At 41.1% G+C, this 20,026-nt stretch overlaps 1 long non-coding RNA gene across 2 annotated transcripts in view; it reads right to left on the bottom strand.

Moving 5' to 3' along the window:
* Positions 1-707: 707 nt before the first annotated feature.
* LOC122935894 overlaps positions 708-20,026 on the bottom strand; it is a 56,323-nt gene continuing 37,004 nt past the window's right edge. For both annotated transcript variants that reach the window (XR_006388847.1, XR_006388848.1), the window contains exons 2-3: positions 4,290-4,403; positions 708-1,550 (exon numbers count right to left, since the gene is read on the bottom strand). This is a non-coding gene — a long non-coding RNA (uncharacterized LOC122935894). The remainder of the gene's footprint in view (positions 1,551-4,289; positions 4,404-20,026) is intronic.

The raw sequence follows: 20,026 nt of genomic DNA on the forward strand, positions 1-20,026 counted from the left end.
GTTTTACGCGTTAGCATATGCCAGAGACTTTTGTAAGTCTTAAGCTGACACTCTAGGATTCTTCTTCACCTCATTGAGCAGTCTGAGCTGTGCTCTTGCAGTCATCTTTACAGGACGGCCACTCCTAGGGAGAGTAGCAGCAGTGCTGAACTTTCTCCATTTATAGACAATTTGTCTTACCGTGGACTGATGAACAGCAAGGCTTTTGGAGATACTTTTATAACCCTTTCCAGCTTTATGCAAGTCAACAATTCTTAATCATAGGTCTTCTGAGAGCTCTTTTGTGTGAGGCATCATTCACATCAGGCAATGTTTCTTGTGAAAAGCAAACCCAGAACTGGTGTGTGTTTTTTATAGGGCCGGGCAGCTGTAACCAACACCTCCAATTTCATCTGATTGATTGGACTCCAGTTGGCTGACACCTCACTCCAATTAGCTCTTGGAGATGTCATTAGTCTAGGGGTTCACATACTTTTTCCACCTGCACTGTGAATGTTTACAAGGTGTGTTCAATAAAAACATGGTAACATTTAATTCTTTGTGTCTTATTAGTTTAAGCAGACTGTGATTGTCTATTGTTGTGACTTAGATGAAGATCAGATCACATTTTATGACCAATTTGTGCAGAAATCCATATCATTCCAAAGGGTTCACATACTTTTTCTTGCAATTTGTACATCCAGTGCATCGCTTTTGAGTGCAAATACACATTTATCGGTTGTGTCCGGCTTCACAAAATAGAAAAAAAAAACTGGATGGACACAACTGACGTATGTGCATAAAGCCATTGCCACTTAACCTGTGCTAATCCCCTTCTCACCATAATCCACATAATTTACAGTAGAGTGAATATGATGCCCGCTCCACTAAACTCGGCAGCATACAAGCCATGGCCTCCATTGCATTGGTTCCATCATGAATGTATAGAATTTATTCATCCGTAATTTTCCCATTCCAACCTGCCATGGATCCAGATTGACTTTTATATCCTGAGCATTTCAACCTATGTATATGAGTTCTACAATTATTTTCAGGACACGGTAGAGATTATTTTTTATCTAGTTTCCCTCCTGGAAGTTATTTTTCTTTTTTGAAATAGCATGTTCAAAACCTCCGCCAGTTCAGCAAATAATAATCCAATTTATATACCAGTAGAAGCCCAAGATCGTGAGAGCCATTGTGTAAATTTTCCACTTGACTTTTCATTATCTACCTGAAGAAAATCAATCTATATGTATGGGATCACCGCGCAATTCATGAGATAAATGTTAACTACAATGCGCTATGCATATCCCACAGATAAATGTCTCAATATGACTTTATTTGTTTCTACTCAGATATGTCAGATTAATTTAAGGACGGATGATTTTTTTTCAAGCCAGGAGGGTGAGTCCGTGTTTGCTTATTTGTTTGCTATATCGACCCTGTAAAATTGTGCTTGTTAATATGTAACTGTAGCCAGATATGGACACCACTTCTGCTGTTGGATCCGGGTGCTCTTGCTCTCACCATTCACTCAAACCCTTTTTTTCCTTTTCCTATACCATGGCCTTAAACAAACAGGACAGTTAAATATACATCAAAATGCAGTAAAACCACAGAAGCTGACAATTATTCAGTAATGTCTTCTTTACCTTGTGTCACGTTTGATTAATATGTTGTCGTTGTTAAAGGGGTTGTCTTACTTGAGTAAGTGGCATGTATCATGTAGAGAAAGTTAATACAAGCCACTTACTAATGTATTGTTATTATCCATATTGCCTCCTTTACTGGCTGGATTCATTTTTCACATTATACACTGCTCGTTTCCATGGTTACAGACCACCCTGCAATCCAGGGTGCACCTTAGTAACATATGTGACATGAGTGTAATGTGGTTTACACCTTAGTTATATATGTGATCTGAGTGTAATGTGGTTTAACACCTTAGTAATATATGTGATCTGAGTGTAATGTGGTTTACACCTTAGTAATATATGTGATCTGAGTGTAATGTGGTTTACGCCTTAGTAATATGTGATCTGAGTGTAATGTGGGTTACACCTTAGTAATATATGTGATCTGAGTGTAATGTGGTTTACACCTTAGTAATATATGTGATCTGAGTGTAATGTGGTTTACACCTTAGTAACATATGTGATCTGAGTGTAATGTGGTTTACACCTTAGTAATATATGTGATCTGAGTGTAATGTGGTTTACACCTTAGTAACATATGTGATCTGAGTGTAATGTGGTTTACACCTTAGTAATATATGTGACATGAGTGTAATGTGGTTTACACCTTAGTAATATATGTGATCTGAGTGTAATGTGGTTTACACCTTAGTTATATATGTGATCTGAGTGTAATGTGGTTTACGCCTTAGTAATATATGTGATCTGAGTGTAATGTGGTTTACGCCTTAGTAACATATGTGATCTGAGTGTAATGTGGTTTACACCTTAGTAACATATGTGATCTGAGTGTAATGTGGTTTACACCTTAGTAACATATGTGATCTGAGTGTAATGTGGTTTACACCTTAGTAATATATATGACATGAGTGTAATGTGGTTTACACCTTAGTAATATATGTGATCTGAGTGTAATGTGGTTTACACCTTAGTTATATATGTGATCTGAGTGTAATGTGGTTTACATCTTAGTAACATATGTGATCTGAGTGTAATGTGGTTTACGCCTTAGTAATATATGTGATCTGAGTGTAATGTGGTTTACACCTTAGTAACATATGTGATCTGAGTGTAATGTGGTTTACACCTTAATAACATATGTGATCTGAGTGTAATGTGGTTTACGCCTTAGTAATATATGTGATCTGAGTGTAATGTGGTTTACACCTTAGTAACATATGTGATCTGAGTGTAATGTGGTTTACACCTTAATAACATATGTGATCTGAGTGTAATGTGGTTTACACCTTAGTAATATATGTGATCTGAGTGTAATGTGGTTTACACCTTAGTAACATATGTGATCTGAGTGTAATGTGGTTTACACCTTAGTAACATATGTGATCTGAGTGTAATGTGGTTTACACCTTAGTAATATATGTGACATGAGTGTAATGTGGTTTATGCCTTAGTAACATATGTGATCTGAGTGTAATGTGGTTTACACCTTAGTAACATATGTGATCTGAGTGCAATGTGGTTTACACCTTAGTAATATATGTGACATGAGTGTAATGTGGTTTACACCTTAGTAATATATGTGATCTGAGTGTAATGTGGTTTACACCTTAGTTATATATGTGATCTGAGTGTAATGTGGTTTACACCTTAGTAACATATGTGATCTGAGTGTAATGTGGTTTACACCTTTAGGTGTATAGGTAGACCAGGCTCGTAGGTTGCGACTTTTTTGCAACTTTTCTAAAAGTTTCACATAGTAAATGTGCCGTAATCCAGGCCTAATCTCACTATTATTCCTTAAACGTAGACCACTGTGAAAAGTGGAGAAGAACACCAAATGACCTGCAACATTTTTAGACAACAAAACTGGCGTATATTCTTTGATAAATGACCCCTCTATATCTTAGAAAATGAAAGATGAGCTATGATTGGTTGCCATGGGTGACAATGACAACTTCCTCTGAGAAATGTTTAATACATCAGAGGTGCTTCATGCACAATCTACTCAGCTAACTAGTCCTCAAGATCTGAACCTTTTCCTTGGCTTAAGGCTTCTTGCACACAAACGTCTACATTCCGTTTTTGCGGATTCCGTTTGCGGTCCATATACGGAACCATTCATTTCAATAGGTCCGCAAAAACAACGGAAGGTACTCCATATGCATTCCGTTTCCGTATTTTCGTTTCATTCAAAGATAGAACATGTCCTAATATTGCCCGCAAATCACGTTCCGTGGCTCCATTCAAGTCAATGGTTCCGCCAAAAAAAACGAATGCGTACGGAATGCATCCGTGTGTTTTCTGTATCTGTTCCATTTTTGCGGAAACATCTATTGAAAATGTTATGCCCAGCCCAATTTTTTTATGTACTTACTGTGTAAACATAATTGTATGCTTCCGTTTTCGTTTGCGATCCGCAAAAAATGAATCACAAACGGAAACCAAATGGAAAAACGGAATTGCAAAACAGAACGGAAGCGGAAACACTACTGAAACTAAAAACTGAAAAACTGATCCGTTTAAAACGGACCGCAAAATACAGAAAAAGCCATACGGTCGTGTGCAAGAGGCCTAAAGGGGTTGTCCAGCTTTGTTTTGGGGTTTCTTCATACCCCCCAGTATTGCTGAGCCCACAGTGGTGACCATACATACCTCATCCCAACTGAAGTTGACACGGGTACTCGTCAGACCAGTGGCACCGAGGAGGATGAAGCCGGAACCCAGCAGCGGGAATCAGGAAAATATGCTCACCAACGCTGGGGGGGGCTGAAAAAAAAACACAACAACAGTGGAGAATCCCTTTAAAGAGGTTTATATGTTACATATAATGGAACCTTATACAATATTTCTGCAGGGTACATACCACAGACCAACTCATACAGAAATCCAGAAAATCCCTCAATTAAGCACCAAGTGTCCGTTTTGAGATTCGCAAACTGTGGATCCACATAAGGCTAGTTTCACACTAGCGGCAAGGAACTCCAGCAGGCTGTTTTGGTAGGTGAACAGCCTGTCGGATCCGTACTGCCGCTAGTGCACGCATGCCCCCTGGACTACTGCTCCGGCCCCATTGACTATAATGGGGGCGGGCAAGAGTTCCAGCGGCAGCAAGGCAAACATGCCGAGAGGTGGCCGGAATAAAATTACAACATGTTGTAGTTTTATTCCAGCCCCCTCTCGGCATGTTCGCCGTGCTGCTGCCGAAACTCCGGCCCGCCCCCATTAAAGTCAATGGGGCCGGAGCGGTAGTCCGAGGGGCATGCGTGCACTAGCAGCAGCACGGATCCGATAGGCTGTTCATCCGCCGGAACAGCCTGCCGGAGTTCCTTGCCGCAAGTGTGAAAGTACTCTAATGCAGATGGAGTCCATGTGATGTCGGCATTTTTTTTTTTTTTGTGGAACCCTTGATTTCAATGGGTCTGCAGTAGTGATGAGCGAACTTCTGTTTTAAGTTCGGCGTCTAAAGTTCGGCTTCCGGTTAGCGGAGAATCCCGATATGGTTTCCGAATTCCGTTGTGGTCCGTGGTAGCGGAATCAATAATCGGCCATTATTGATTCCGCTACCACGGACCACAACGGTATTCGGAATCCATATCTGGATTCTCCGCTAACCGGAAGCCGAACTTTAGACGCCGAACTTAAAACAGAAGTTCGCTCATCACTAGTCTGCAGTCCTCATTTTGCAGAATGGATATACAGATGATCCATGTGCTTTCCACATCCGTATGTCCGTTCCACCAAAGAAAAGAACATATCCTATACTTGGCGCAAAATGCAGACCACGGACCCATTGCAGTCAATGGGTCAGCAAAAATGTGGATGCAGCGCGGACGGTAATTTATAGACCACAGAATGCAAACGGTCATGTGCATGAGGCCTAAAATTGATGATTACCACTGCATGACCTTAAAGAGGTATTCCTGCCCAATAAAAAGAGTTACCCTGACAGCAAATGGTATAAAAAATGATATAAGCATTTACACTCACCTCAACGATTCCTGGCCAATGCCACTCCAATAGAGCCAGGACCCCTGCTGTGCGCTACTCCTCGGGGCTGTCTTGACATGGCAGGAAACTGCAGGAAATGCTGCTCAGCCAATCACTGGCCGCAGAAATGACCCACCCCAGGAAGTGTGGAACAGGAGCAGGAAGTAGGGAGCAGCCAGGACCTTGGCACTGCTGCAGTGGCAGCGAAAATTAGCGCGTTTATGTTTTTTATACCGTTTGCTACCAAGGGGAATTCTTTTTGCATTTGCTGGAACACCCTTTTAATGTTTATATTTGGCAGAGATGCTCAACCTGTGGCCCTCTGGCTGATGCAAAACTACAACTCCCAGCATGTCCTTATAGCTGTAGGCTATCCAGGCATACTGGGAGTTGTAGTTTAGCAACAGATGGAGGGCCGCAGGTTGGGCATCCCTGGTATATGGCATAAAAAGTAATATGCAACTAATTTTAAAGCACATTTCTATAATCTTTTATTCTATAATGAATCAACTTCATTTCCTGAATCCAGAATCTACTTTAGGTCCCATTCACATGTCCAGCCCTCCTGTCATCCCTCCAGTAATGAAAAAATGGCAGAGGGGAACTAATGACAAAACAGACACTTATATGGAGTCCTGCTTCTATATCCTATCAGTTCTATATTTTGAAACTTCAGGTCTCTGAAAAAAATCTAATACAATTCAGATGAAAATGAGAGATAGATAGATAGATAGATAGATAGATAGATAGATAGATAGATAGATAGATAGATAATAGATAGATAATAGATAGATAAATATAGAGATAGATAATAAGATTAATAGATAGGTAAATATAGAGATAGACAGATAGATAGATAGATAGATAGATAGATAGATAGATAGATAGATAGATAGATATAGAGATAGATAATAAGATTAATAGATAGGTAAATATAGAGATAGATAGATAGATAGATAGATAGATAGATAGATAGATAGATAGATAGATAGGTATTAGATAGATTAATAGATAGATAGATAAATATAGAAATAGATAATAAGATTAATAGATAGATAAATAGATAGAATAAAATATTCAGAAAAATATTCATAATTCAGAATATTCATTTTATTTGCTAGTATCACCAGAAGAATGACATTCCATCTATTTCTCCCCACACCTCCATGTTATATAAATGCTTGACCCTCACACACATCACTTCTTGTACCTGGTTGCAACAATTTTGGAAATGATCTCTGCCATCTGTAAGGTGACTGCAACAAGGAGTATTCCCATGGAAAGTGGGCAGCGACCCCAGCTCCTGGTGACATCCCTGATGAATGGGGTCCCGGCAGGTGCATCTGTGCCCATTGTGCCAGGCTGCCTTCTCACTGTCAGAGGGGACAATGCCCGGGGACTGCCATGGCCATTCTTCTTATTGTGCGTTTCTTCCTCAGGCATTTGTAATAAGTTTATCTCAATTACCGCTTCAAGGCAGAATTGGATTTGGAGGCCAGGAAACCGCATTGTAATATATATATAATAAAAGCTAGGTTGTAGATACTGGATAGATAGATAGATAGATAGATAGATAGATAGATAGATAGATAGATAGATAGTATATAATAGATAGATAGATAGATAGATAGGAGATAGATAGATAGATAGATAGATAGATAGTATATAATAGATAGATAGTATATAATAGATAGATAGATAGATAGATAGATAGATAGATAGAAAGGAGATAGATAGTATATAATAGATAGATAGTATATAATAGATAGATAGATAGATAGATAGATAGATAGATAGTATATAATAGATAGAGCTATAGATAGATTAGATTAAATAGTCAGTCTATGATAAAGGATGTGTGGCCCAGTTTCAGCAGACCCCTCCTCCCTTATTGCAGTGGGGAGAGCTATAATTCCTGTAATGTAATAACCCCCATGTAAAGGCCGCTGATCACAGAGCTTATTATCATCCTGCTCTCATCGGGTTAAGTGTTGCTCCTGGTACTTTCACCAATGACACTCTGGGGAGCCTTCAATCACAGATAAGAGCCAGGCACTTCCTTCAGGTTGGTGAATAGAATATTCTTGTATCAAGATCTATTCTAAATTACTATCCACGGATAAAACAACCCGGGTGCAAAAGCGGTCTGGGTGAATTTAGATAGAATAGATAGATAGATAGATAGATAGATAGATAGATAGATAGATAGATAGATAGATAGACAGACATATAGATATTAGATCGATAGATAAATAGATATGAGATAGATATCAGATAGATATTAGATCGATAGATGATAGATATTAGATAGATAGATAGATAGATAGATATTAGATAGATAGATGATAGATAGATAGATAGATAGATAGATAGATAGATAGATAGATAATATATGTAAGAGGGGGAGAGAGAGAAGTTGAGATAAGCGATGCTACAACGTTAGATCTCTAGATCCATGGACAGACAGAGCCCTATTCCATACTGTCCATACTGTCCCCCTACTTTAAGTATCTGAAGGAGAAGGTATTGGACCCCACAGCTCACATGAGGAGGTCCCAGCTAGGATGACTGAAATACACAAAAATAACAAAAACTACAACATTTGCTTCTAATATTCTAAGCTATAAAATACGATAATCAGCACACACGTCATCTAGTAAATGATATAAATTCTATTGGAAAAGATGGAGTCAAACAATCTCTATAATTGCAGTAAAGTTGATTTAAACAGCAAACAAAAAAGTGATTTCCCGATATTTTCTCCTGTATGACAAGCAGTCAGAACTCCTGACAGATCTAGATTCCCTGCGCCCCCAGTGCCGCATCAGCCCCCCCTACAGATTACGGCCAGTTTTTTTTATATTTCCTTTTATTTGTTTTTTCTATTGTATTTTTGTCCGTTTTTATTACTGTGTTTATTGCCTTTTTTTTTTCTTTTTGATGTTCATATTTGTATTTACCAGTTTTGTTAAATTATAAAACGGTAAAATTACATTATTCCATGACACAAATGTAGCTGCAGATTGTTCTGCGATGTTTCCAGCAGCCACTTTTAGTTCATTAAGGTGGTAAATATGAATTAACATGTAAATAGTAACTGTGCCCTTCCAGCCTTGGCGCCATATGCTGGGAGCCTATAAACGCCTCTCTCTATAGGTCCTTATTCACATCCCCGGGCGCCGTTATTGCTGTGACCCTTCAGGGCGATTCAATCTGCCATTTACAATGTGACTTTATGTACTGCAGCAAGGAAATGAAATTATACAAGGCTCTTACTAATGTACTGGGAGACTGATGCCTCTACTGGGAATTATACACAGCAAAATGACCTTATAATGGTTTATCGCATTATTCTCAGGTCTTCTAATTGCCTGTTTTTTCAAAAGATGGAGTGGAGGATGAGGGTTGTACTTCTCAAGTTTCTGCTATAAGAATAATAATAAACATTTTTCAATTATAATTTTTTTTTGGTTGTTGTTTTTTTAAAGAAACCTTAGAGACCCACAAATCGCATTTTACATTCGAAATCATGAACACGGTTATGACCGAATGAAATGAATTGCACAGCATTAAATAACGTTAGTAATAGTGATTATGCTATTATTTGTCTTATGAAATGCAAAAGGGCCAGTAAAATAATAAAGTCATATCGTAAGAGAAAAATAGTAATAATAGAAGGGGGAGTGGTATTAGTTTATTACATCAAAAATAATAATATAACCGGAAATAAAGATAATAATGGTAATAAATATAACAACCATAAATGAAAAAATATATATATATACAGTCTAATAACAATAATATATCCAACATGAAATGATGTCGATCATGACAATAATAATCGGCCCAATATACAGCAAACTAATAATAACATAGTACTGTTATTAATGTTAAAAATGTATAATAATATACCCTCTATTAAATAAATTAATAAACGAATAATATTTAAAATACACTGGTAAAAATAACCTCACTTTTGAAATATGTCTAATAATAAACTATATTTAATATTCAGTAAACTAATAATAATAAGATACATAATATTTGGAAATACGTCTAATAATAAATTATATTTAATATTTAGTAAACTAATAATAATAATAATAAGATACATAATATTTGGAAATATATCTAATAATAGCAATAATATAGAATAATGTAATCGCCTATTTGCCATTCATGTCCCCGTGGTCACCTCCAGGGTGACAGTGCAGACAGTTACACATACCCTGACCTGTGTGTCCTGCCTCTGTCATTGTCACCACCCTGTGAGATGTGGCTTTCAGAGCGGTAAGTATGCAAAACCCGGGCATCTAATTCTAACAGAGCCTGCTCCGCTTAACCTGTCCCTTCCCAGAACAGCAGGCGTGCAGTTACCTAATGAGCTGCTGGTAGCCTATGCATGACAATGGCCCCATGTTCTCTTCAGCGGGGACTCCACTTCCTCACCTATTGTTTCAGGTTGTCTGGAAATATCTAGGAGACAATCCTGAAGGAACATGATGGTGATTCATTCCCTTCACCTTCAGTGAGGCACATGGCATCATATTGAGCAGGAGCAATAACCATGAGCCCTAATAGTAAGAATGATTGGGTTTTCACTACACATATATCTCCCATATAATGCTAAGGAGAGGTGATTATGAGAAGGCTTTGCATATTTTCATCAAACAATATTTCTGGGTCTAATAATAATTAAGTACAAAACCTGTAGAGTAAATTTAGTGATACTTGAGTTTTGCATCCTGCAGACAGATATGATACAAGCTCTAGACTGACCTGAGGCTTCCCTTCTCTACTGGAAAAGTACAACCAATGAACTGCTTCCCTCATGTGCTTGTCATAGATAAATCATGTTTAGATAGACAGATATTAGATAGATAGATAGATAGATAATAGATATATAGATAATAGACGATAGATAGATAGATAGATAGATAGATAGATATTAGATGGATAGAGAGAGAGATAGATAGATAGATAGATAGATAGATAGATAGATAGATAGATAGATAGATAGATAGATAGAATGGTTGGTCAGTCCATAAACTGACAGGCAGTTAGGCAGACAAACAAAGAGACAAATAGATAGACATGCAGACTGACAGGTTGATTGATAGAGGGAGACATGCAGGCTGATAGATAAGGTGGCAGATAGACAACAGACAGAGGTAGATAGATAGATAGATAGATAGATAGATAGCTAGACTTATTAGAAAAAAATCCATGGCACTCCTAAAAAGTTAATTAAAAACCACTACTTTTAATTTACTTTTTGGGAGTTCCATGGAATTTTTTCAAGTTTATTTTATTGGATGTTGGGTCGCTTCCGCAGCCGGTGGCACAACATAACTACCTAACCTCTGTGCTGCTCACATCATTTTGAATTAGATAGATAGATATATATGGGATAGATAGATAGATAGATAGATAGATAATAGATAGATAGATATGAGATAGATAGATAGATAGATAGATAGATAGATAGATAGATAGATATGAAATAGATAGATAGATAGATAGATATGAAATAGATAGATAGATAGATAGATAGATAGATATGAAATAGATAGATAGATAGATAGATAGATATGGGATAGAGATAGATAGATAGATAGATAGATAGATAGATAAATAGATAGATAGATAGGAAATAGATAGACAGATAGATAATAGATAGATAGATAGAATCACTGACCTTACAACCTATAATATTTCATTCATAGTAAATTATTAATGTAAGCTTTGTAAGATATTATTTTTCCCTGTTTTGTTAAAGCGGCAGTGCACAAATTATCATCAGATATATTATTTGCTGATTTCTGTTAAAAATTATTTAAATGGCAGTAATCCCAATAAATGGCAGTGACTCCTGTACACGTGCTATGAAGTATTACCCGTCCATCCATCTTCAATTACAAATGCGTAAAAAGCATAAAGGATTTGGCTGCATTCAAGGTAAGAAGGTCAACCCCATATCACCAGGACGCCTGTCACTAGATGAGTATTTGGGCATCTTATTGCTAAGAGTATCAAGGGGATTCCAGTGCGAGGAACAAGCAGGGCCGAGAATGTGACACCTGGGTGCCAGACTCTGGCCTGGTGTCAGTGGGTAAGGTCATTCTTTGGCTCTTCAGTCTAATGTTGACTCTTCCCCTAAAATACATAATGGTTTTTGTTTGCTGGGTTTGTAAGGAAGGAGTCGGGGGCGGTTGGGGGGTGCTTGGAGGCCTGTCTGGTGTAATAATGAATGTAATATTGGAATGTACAGAGAAGAAGACAAGTGCCCAGACTCACTGGTGTGGAAAAAGACATGGGTTCTTCTTCAGTTGTTTACAAAGGAAAGGAACGAGCAAACTACTGCTCTAAACCAATCAATGCCAGAATGGAGTCTCCAGTTACAATGCTGACCTCTGGAAATGAGGCCTTCCTCCTGATAAGTGCAGGTTAGACACCTGAGATAAACCCCTTTCTGCTACTCTGATGGGGACTCAGATAGGAACATCTCATCCCTTATCTGCTGGGAGATTTAATTGCTTGTGAGCCTCTGTATAATAGAAAGGAAACTGTAAAAGGAACTTAATTATCCCCAGTTGAAGGGTAACCGTTATTGCAATGCATTATACAGCAGTGCTTCTTTTCAGGATATTGTCAAGTATCCTGGGCCCTGGGTTCACCTGCCAGACCGTGGATTCATTAATGGCTGTATGCTAGATACTTAGACTGCAAGGTCCAGTAGATTTATGGCCATTTCAGGTACAGCCCAAATGTTGGAGCCTTCTAATGTGGCAGCCGGTAGTTAGGTATGGTGATAAAACAGGTTTATATCACACAGAGGAGAGCCTTGGGACCTCAGTGCAAAGGCATTATCCAGATCCCCCACCTCATGTGTAACAACAGTGCCACATGTGATGACATCATGGTAGACTATTTGTATAGGCAACATAAAGGATTCATATATTATGGAAGCATATCATGTCATATACATGGGCGCCTCTGAAGTACGGGGCTAGTTGTGACTACTGTCTATGAAGTAGGGGTCTAGTTGTGACTACTGTCTATGGAGTAGGGGTCTAGTTGTGACTACTATCTATGGAGTAGGGGTCTAGTTGTAACTACTGTCTATGGAGTAGGGGGCTAGTTGTGACTACTGTCTATGAAGTAGGGGTCTAGTTGTGACTACTGTCTATGGAGTAGGGGTCTAGTTGTGACTACTATCTATGGAGTAGAGGAGTAGTTGTGACTACTATCTATGCAGTAGGGGGCTAGTTGTGACTACTGTCTATGGAGTAGGGGACTAGTTGTTACTACTATCTATGGAGTAGAGGAGTAGTTGTGACTACTGTCTATGGAATAGGGGAGTAGTTGTGACTACTATCTATGCAGTAGGGGGCTATTTGTGACTACTGTCTATGCAGTAGGGGGCTAGTTGTGACTACTGTCTATGAAGTAGGGGACTAGTTGTGACTACTGTCTATGGAGTAGGGGAATAGTTGTGACTACTATCTATGGAGTAGAGGAGTAGTTGTGACTACTGTCTATGCAGTAGGGGGCTAGTTGTGACTACTGTCTATGGAGTAGGGGACTAGTTGTGACTACTGTCTATGGAGTAGGGGATTAGTTGTTACTACTATGTATGGAGTAGAGGAGTAGTTGTGACTACTGTCTATGGAGTAGGGGACTAGTTGTGACTACTATCTATGGAGTAGAGGAGTAGTTGTGACTACTGTCTATGCAGTAGGGGGCTAGTTGTGACTACTGTCTATGGAGTAGGGGACTAGTTGTGACTACTATCTTCGGAGTAGAGGAGTAGTTGTGACTACTATCTATGCAGTAGGAGTCTAGTTGTGACTACTGTCTATGGAGTAGGGGACTAGTTGTTACTACTATCTATGGAGTAGAGGAGTAGTTGTGACTACTGTCTATGGAGTAGGGGAGTAGTTGTGACTACTATGTATGCAGTAGGGGGCTATTTGTGACTACTGTCTATGCAGTAGGGGGCTAGTTGTGACTACTGTCTATGGAGTAGGGGACTAGTTGTGACTACTGTCTATGGAGTAGGGGACTAGTTGTGACTACTATCTATGGAGTAGTTGTGACTACTGTCTATGCAGTAGGGGGCTAGTTGTGACTACTGTCTATGGAGTAGGGGACTAGTTGTGACTACTGTCTATGGAGTAGGGGATTAGTTGTTACTACTATGTATGGAGTAGAGGAGTAGTTGTGACTACTGTCTATGGAGTAGGGGACTAGTTGTGACTACTATCTATGGAGTAGAGGAGTAGTTGTGACTACTGTCTATGCAGTAGGGGGCTAGTTGTGACTACTGTCTATGCAGTAGGGGACTAGTTGTGACTACTGTCTATGGAGTAGGGGACTAGTTGTGACTACTATCTATGGAGTAGAGGAGTAGTTGTGACTACTGTCTATGGAGTAGGGGGCTAGTTGTGACTACTGTCTATGCAGTAGGGGGCTAGTTGTGACTACTGTCTATGAAGTAGGGGTCTAGTTGTGACTACTATCTATGGAGTAGGGGACTAGTTGTGACTACTGTCTATGGAGTAGGGGACTAGTTGTGACTACTATCTATGGAGTAGAGGAGTAGTTGTGACTACTGTCTATGGAATAGGGGAGTAGTTGTGACTACTATCTATGCAGTAGGGGGCTATTTGTGACTACTGTCTATGCAGTAGGGGGCTAGTTGTGACTACTGTCTATGAAGTAGGGGACTAGTTGTGACTACTGTCTATGGAGTAGGGGAATAGTTGTGACTACTATCTATGGAGTAGAGGAGTAGTTGTGACTACTGTCTATGCAGTAGGGGGCTAGTTGTGACTACTGTCTATGGAGTAGGGGACTAGTTGTGACTACTGTCTATGGAGTAGGGGATTAGTTGTTACTACTATGTATGGAGTAGAGGAGTAGTTGTGACTACTGTCTATGGAGTAGGGGACTAGTTGTGACTACTATCTATGGAGTAGAGGAGTAGTTGTGACTACTGTCTATGCAGTAGGGGGCTAGTTGTGACTACTGTCTATGGAGTAGGGGACTAGTTGTGACTACTATCTATGGAGTAGAGGAGTAGTTGTGACTACTATCTATGCAGTAGGAGTCTAGTTGTGACTACTGTCTATGGAGTAGGGGACTAGTTGTTACTACTATCTATGGAGTAGAGGAGTAGTTGTGACTACTGTCTATGGAGTAGGGGAGTAGTTGTGACTACTATGTATGCAGTAGGGGGCTATTTGTGACTACTGTCTATGCAGTAGGGGGCTAGTTGTGACTACTGTCTATGGAGTAGGGGACTAGTTGTGACTACTGTCTATGGAGTAGGGGACTAGTTGTGACTACTATCTATGGAGTAGTTGTGACTACTGTCTATGCAGTAGGGGGCTAGTTGTGACTACTGTCTATGGAGTAGGGGACTAGTTGTGACTACTGTCTATGGAGTAGGGGATTAGTTGTTACTACTATGTATGGAGTAGAGGAGTAGTTGTGACTACTGTCTATGGAGTAGGGGACTAGTTGTGACTACTATCTATGGAGTAGAGGAGTAGTTGTGACTACTGTCTATGCAGTAGGGGGCTAGTTGTGACTACTGTCTATGCAGTAGGGGACTAGTTGTGACTACTGTCTATGGAGTAGGGGACTAGTTGTGACTACTATCTATGGAGTAGAGGAGTAGTTGTGACTACTGTCTATGGAGTAGGGGGCTAGTTGTGACTACTGTCTATGCAGTAGGGGGCTAGTTGTGACTACTGTCTATGAAGTAGGGGTCTAGTTGTGACTACTATCTATGGAGTAGGGGACTAGTTGTGACTACTGTCTATGGAGTAGGGGACTAGTTGTGACTACTATCTATGGAGTAGAGGAGTAGTTGTGACTACTATGTATGCAGTAGGGGACTAGTTGTGACTACTGTCTATGGAGTAGGGGACTAGTTGTGACTACTATCTATGGAGTAGAGGAGTAGTTGTGACTACTATCTATGCAGTAGGAGTCTAGTTGTGACTACTATCTATGGAGTAGAGGAGTAGTTGTGACTACTGTCTATGGAGTAGGGGAGTAGTTGTGACTACTATCTATGCAGTAGGGGGCTATTTGTGACTACTGTCTATGCAGTAGGGGGCTAGTTGTGACTACTGTCTATGGAGTAGGGGACTAGTTGTGACTACTGTCTATGGAGTAGGGGACTAGTTGTGACTACTATCTATGGAGTAGAGGAGTAGTTGTGACTACTGTCTATGCAGTAGGGGGCTAGTTGTGACTACTGTCTATGGAGTAGGGGACTAGTTGTGACTACTGTCTATGGAGTAGGGGACTAGTTGTGACTACTATCTATGGAGTAGAGGAGTAGTTGTGACTACTGTCTATGCAGTAGGGGGCTAGTTGTGACTACTGTCTATGCAGTAGGGGGCTAGTTGTGACTACTGTCTATGAAGTAGGGGTCTAGTTGTGACTACTATCTATGGAGTAGGGGACTAGTTGTGACTACTGTCTATGGAGTAGGGGACTAGTTGTGACCAGGGGTGCACCAGCAATGAAGCCAGGTGAGGCGATCGCTTCAGGCAGCACCAGGAAGGGGCAAGAAGGGGGCAGCAGAAGGGTCATGGGCAATTAGCGCTTTCTTTGTGGCAAAGGGGTTAGGTTAAGAAATTGGCATGCGACGTTTCAGTTTTTGCCTCAGGCAGCAGAAAGGCTAGGTGCACCCCTGGTTGTGATTACTATCTTTGGAGTAGGTGGCTCGTTTTGATTACTATCTATGGAGTAGGGGGCTAGTTGTGACTACTGTGTATGGAGTAGGGGGCTCGTTGTGATTACCATCTATTGGCGGTTGTGCCCATAGGTCTACTTGATAAAAAGCTTCAGAAATGAAAGACCATAATTTTGCCATGGCCATGCTTCGCTGGGTGAATGATTGAATATATAAGCAAATGTAACCACTTGGAGTGCTGCCTTTAACTGGAAATTTGTTTACACCCCATAACTAGGCCGCGGTGCGTGGTACCTGTAATGATATAAGCGTAAGCTTTAGAGAATCCCCTTCAATATGTCCTAGCGACGCTTGGTGACCTAATGTGGTGGAGGGGACTTTTGCACTGCACCCCCCAACAATCCCTCATCAGTTTATCACAGAGACTGCCGGGCTTCAGAGGGACAAACAATATAAGCAGGTATTGTCTATATCAGACAGAACTCACTCATTAATGGGTCCGACATATCTCTTCCCTACATTTGCTATTCACATTGTATTTTAGCAGCCATTTCAGACCTCTCACCTCTCCTGAATGTTTTAGTAACTACCGGCATTCCCCAAGTGATAACAATTCTGGGTTGTGCAGACCCTCTATTTCCTATTGAACATTTGTCGATAAATAGATGGTACTACTTGAAGGTGTGCCCCTGCAGAGTCTGGGACCCTCAACATGGACTGGACAGCAGTGTCAGACTGAGCAGAAACACAGTCCCAACTGGAAACATCCAGCTGGCAATTGATTCGTAAACTTCTAGTAGGAATAATATAGGAACAGCACAACACAGAGCTGTAAGAAAAGATTCTCCAGGACTGTGGAAATGATTAGTTACTAAAACAGACATATCAGTAGAGGTGGCAGGTACTCCTGTATAGGATTACTGACATCGTATCTCCCATCTAAACCAGTTTGCCCTCATGCACACGGCCATTGTTCTGGTCCGCATCCGAGCCGCAGTTTTTGCGGCTCGGGTGCGGACCCATTCACTTCAATGGGACCGTAAAAGATGCGGACACCACTCCGTGTGCTGTCCGCATCCGTTGCTCTGTTCCGTGGCCCCGCAAAAAAAATATAACATGTCCTATTCTTGTCCGTTTAGCGGACAAGAATAGGCATTTCTACAATGGGCCGCCTGTTCCGTTCCGCAAATTGCACGGGGGCGGCTTCCGTGTTTTGCGGATCGGCAATTTTGCAGACCGCAAAAAACGGAATGGTCGTGTGCATGAGGCCTTTGTCTGAGCTAGATAAACCCTTCAACAACATCATTACATGGCAATCAGATGCAGTTGAGACTCTAAGGCCCCTTTCACACGGGCGAGTTTTCCGCACGGGTGCAATGCGTGAGGCGAACGCTTTGCACCCGCACTGAATCCTGACCCATTCATTTCAATGGGTCTGTGTACTTGAGCAATGTTTTTCACGCATCACTTGTGCGTTGCATGAAAATCGCAGCATGTTCTATATTCTGCGTTTTTCACGCAACACAGGCCCCATAGAAATGAATGGGGCTGTGTGAAAAAAAGCATAGCATCCGCAAGCAAGTGCGGATGCGATGCAATTTTCACGCACTGTTGCTAACGAGACGAGGGATGAGCAACCCGGGTCCCCATTTACTTTATTTTTTTCCATTATACTACGGTTATAATGGAAAATAATAGCATTCTTTAATACAGAATGCAAAGTGAAATGTCACTTGAGGGTTAAAAAAAATAAAAACATAACTCCCCTCATCCACTTGATGGCGCAGCCAGGATCCTCTTCTATGTTCTTCTTGAAGGACCTGCAAAAGGCAGTGGTGCCGCGGCCTTCTCGCAGCTCGCCAAGCACAGTACCGTACATCGTATAGCTGCTGTGCTCGGTATCATAGCTCAGCCCCATTCACTTCAATGGAGCTGAGCTGCACCTAGGCCACGTGACTGATGAACATGATGTCACGTGGCCTAGGCTGCAGCATTACTCTTAGGCCTAGTTCACACGAACGTTTTTTTTTTGCGAGTGTGCGGGCCGTTTTTTTGTGTTCCGTATACGGAACCATTCATTTCAATGGTTCCGCAAAAAAAACGGAATGTACTCCGTATGCATTCCGTTTCTGTATTTCCTTTCCGTTGAAAGATAGAACATGTCCTATTATTGCCTGCAAATCACGTTCCGTGGCTCCATTCAAGTCAATGGGTCCGCAAAAAAAACGGAACACATACGGAAATGCATCCGTATGTCTGCGTTATCCGTTCAGTTTTTTCTGAACCATCTATTGAAAATTTTATGCCCAGCCCAATTTGTTCTATGTAATTACTGTATACTGTATATGCCATACGGAAAAACGGAACGGAAAAATGGATCAGAAAAAGGAACACAACGGAAACAAAAAACTGAACAACGGATCCGTGAAAAACGGACCGCAAAACACTGAAAAAGCCATACGGTCGTGTGAACTAGGCCTTAGAGCCAGTTGGACCCCCACTGATCAGATACTGATGACCTATTTATTGGATAACTGAGGTCATCAGTTTAAAATATCTCAGAAAACTCTTTTAAGCTGCATTTCCGTGCACTTTATGGTGCAAAACAAAGCCTGGTGTGGATTTAAAAGGAATGGGAAATATATGTCTATATGTCTACTTTTCCTTCCTGCCGGATGCACTTCTGGCTTTAACTAAAAAAAGAGTCAGGCCTCTTTCACACGAATGTAAGGGCTCCATGCCCGTGCTGTGGACCGCAAATTGCGGTCCGCAATGCACGGGCACTGACTGTGGGGCAGCCGCATGCGGATCGCAGACCCATGCACTTGAATGGGGTCCGCGATCCATCCGTTCTGCAAAAAGATAGAACAAGTTCTATCGTTTTGCTGAACGGAAGCACGGAACACCACAGAAGCACTCCTTAGTGCTTCCGTGGGGTTCCGTTCCGTGCTTTCGTTCAGTTTCGCACCGCATCTCCGGATTTTCTGACCCATTAAAGTGAATGGGTCTGCATTTGCGGAATGCACATGAGTGGTGGCCCGTGTATTGCGGAACCACCGTATGCGGCCCGCAGCACGGGCACGGAGCCCTTACTTTCATGGGAAAGAGGCCTCAATCAAAAAGTACATGTGTATTTCCAGCCTAATGGCTCATGCACACGAACATGTGCCGCTCGTGCCGCGCAAGGGCACCGTCTGTGTGGCTTGTGCTGAGGGATGCAGACCCATTCAACTTGAATGGGTCCGCGATCCGTCTGCACCGCCAAAAAATAGAACTTGCTCTATTTTCTTTGCGGTGCGGAGGCACGGACCGAAATGCCATGGAAGCACGTCATAGTGCTTCAGTGGCCATCCGCTCCATGTCTCCAACTCCGTATCTTCCAGATTGCAGACCTATTCAAGTGAATTGGTCCGCATGCCCGTACATTGCGGACCCACTGTTTGTGGGATGCAATACTGGCACGACTGGCACACGTTCGTGTGCATGAGCACTAAGGATGGTTTCACACAGTCACAATATCAGCTCAACACATGTGACTGTTAAAAGGGGTTAAAGGGGTTGTCTGGGTTTAGGGATATATTCTCCATTTCCCTCCTTTACCATGTATGAGAGGAGCATCGGAGCATTTCCTTGCTCTGATGCTCCCCTTGCCTTGCGATGTATTGTGTATTGCGCAGGACAAGGTCTG

Source organism: Bufo gargarizans, chromosome 4 (assembly GCF_014858855.1).
Source record: "Bufo gargarizans isolate SCDJY-AF-19 chromosome 4, ASM1485885v1, whole genome shotgun sequence".
NCBI lineage: Eukaryota > Metazoa > Chordata > Amphibia > Anura > Bufonidae > Bufo > Bufo gargarizans.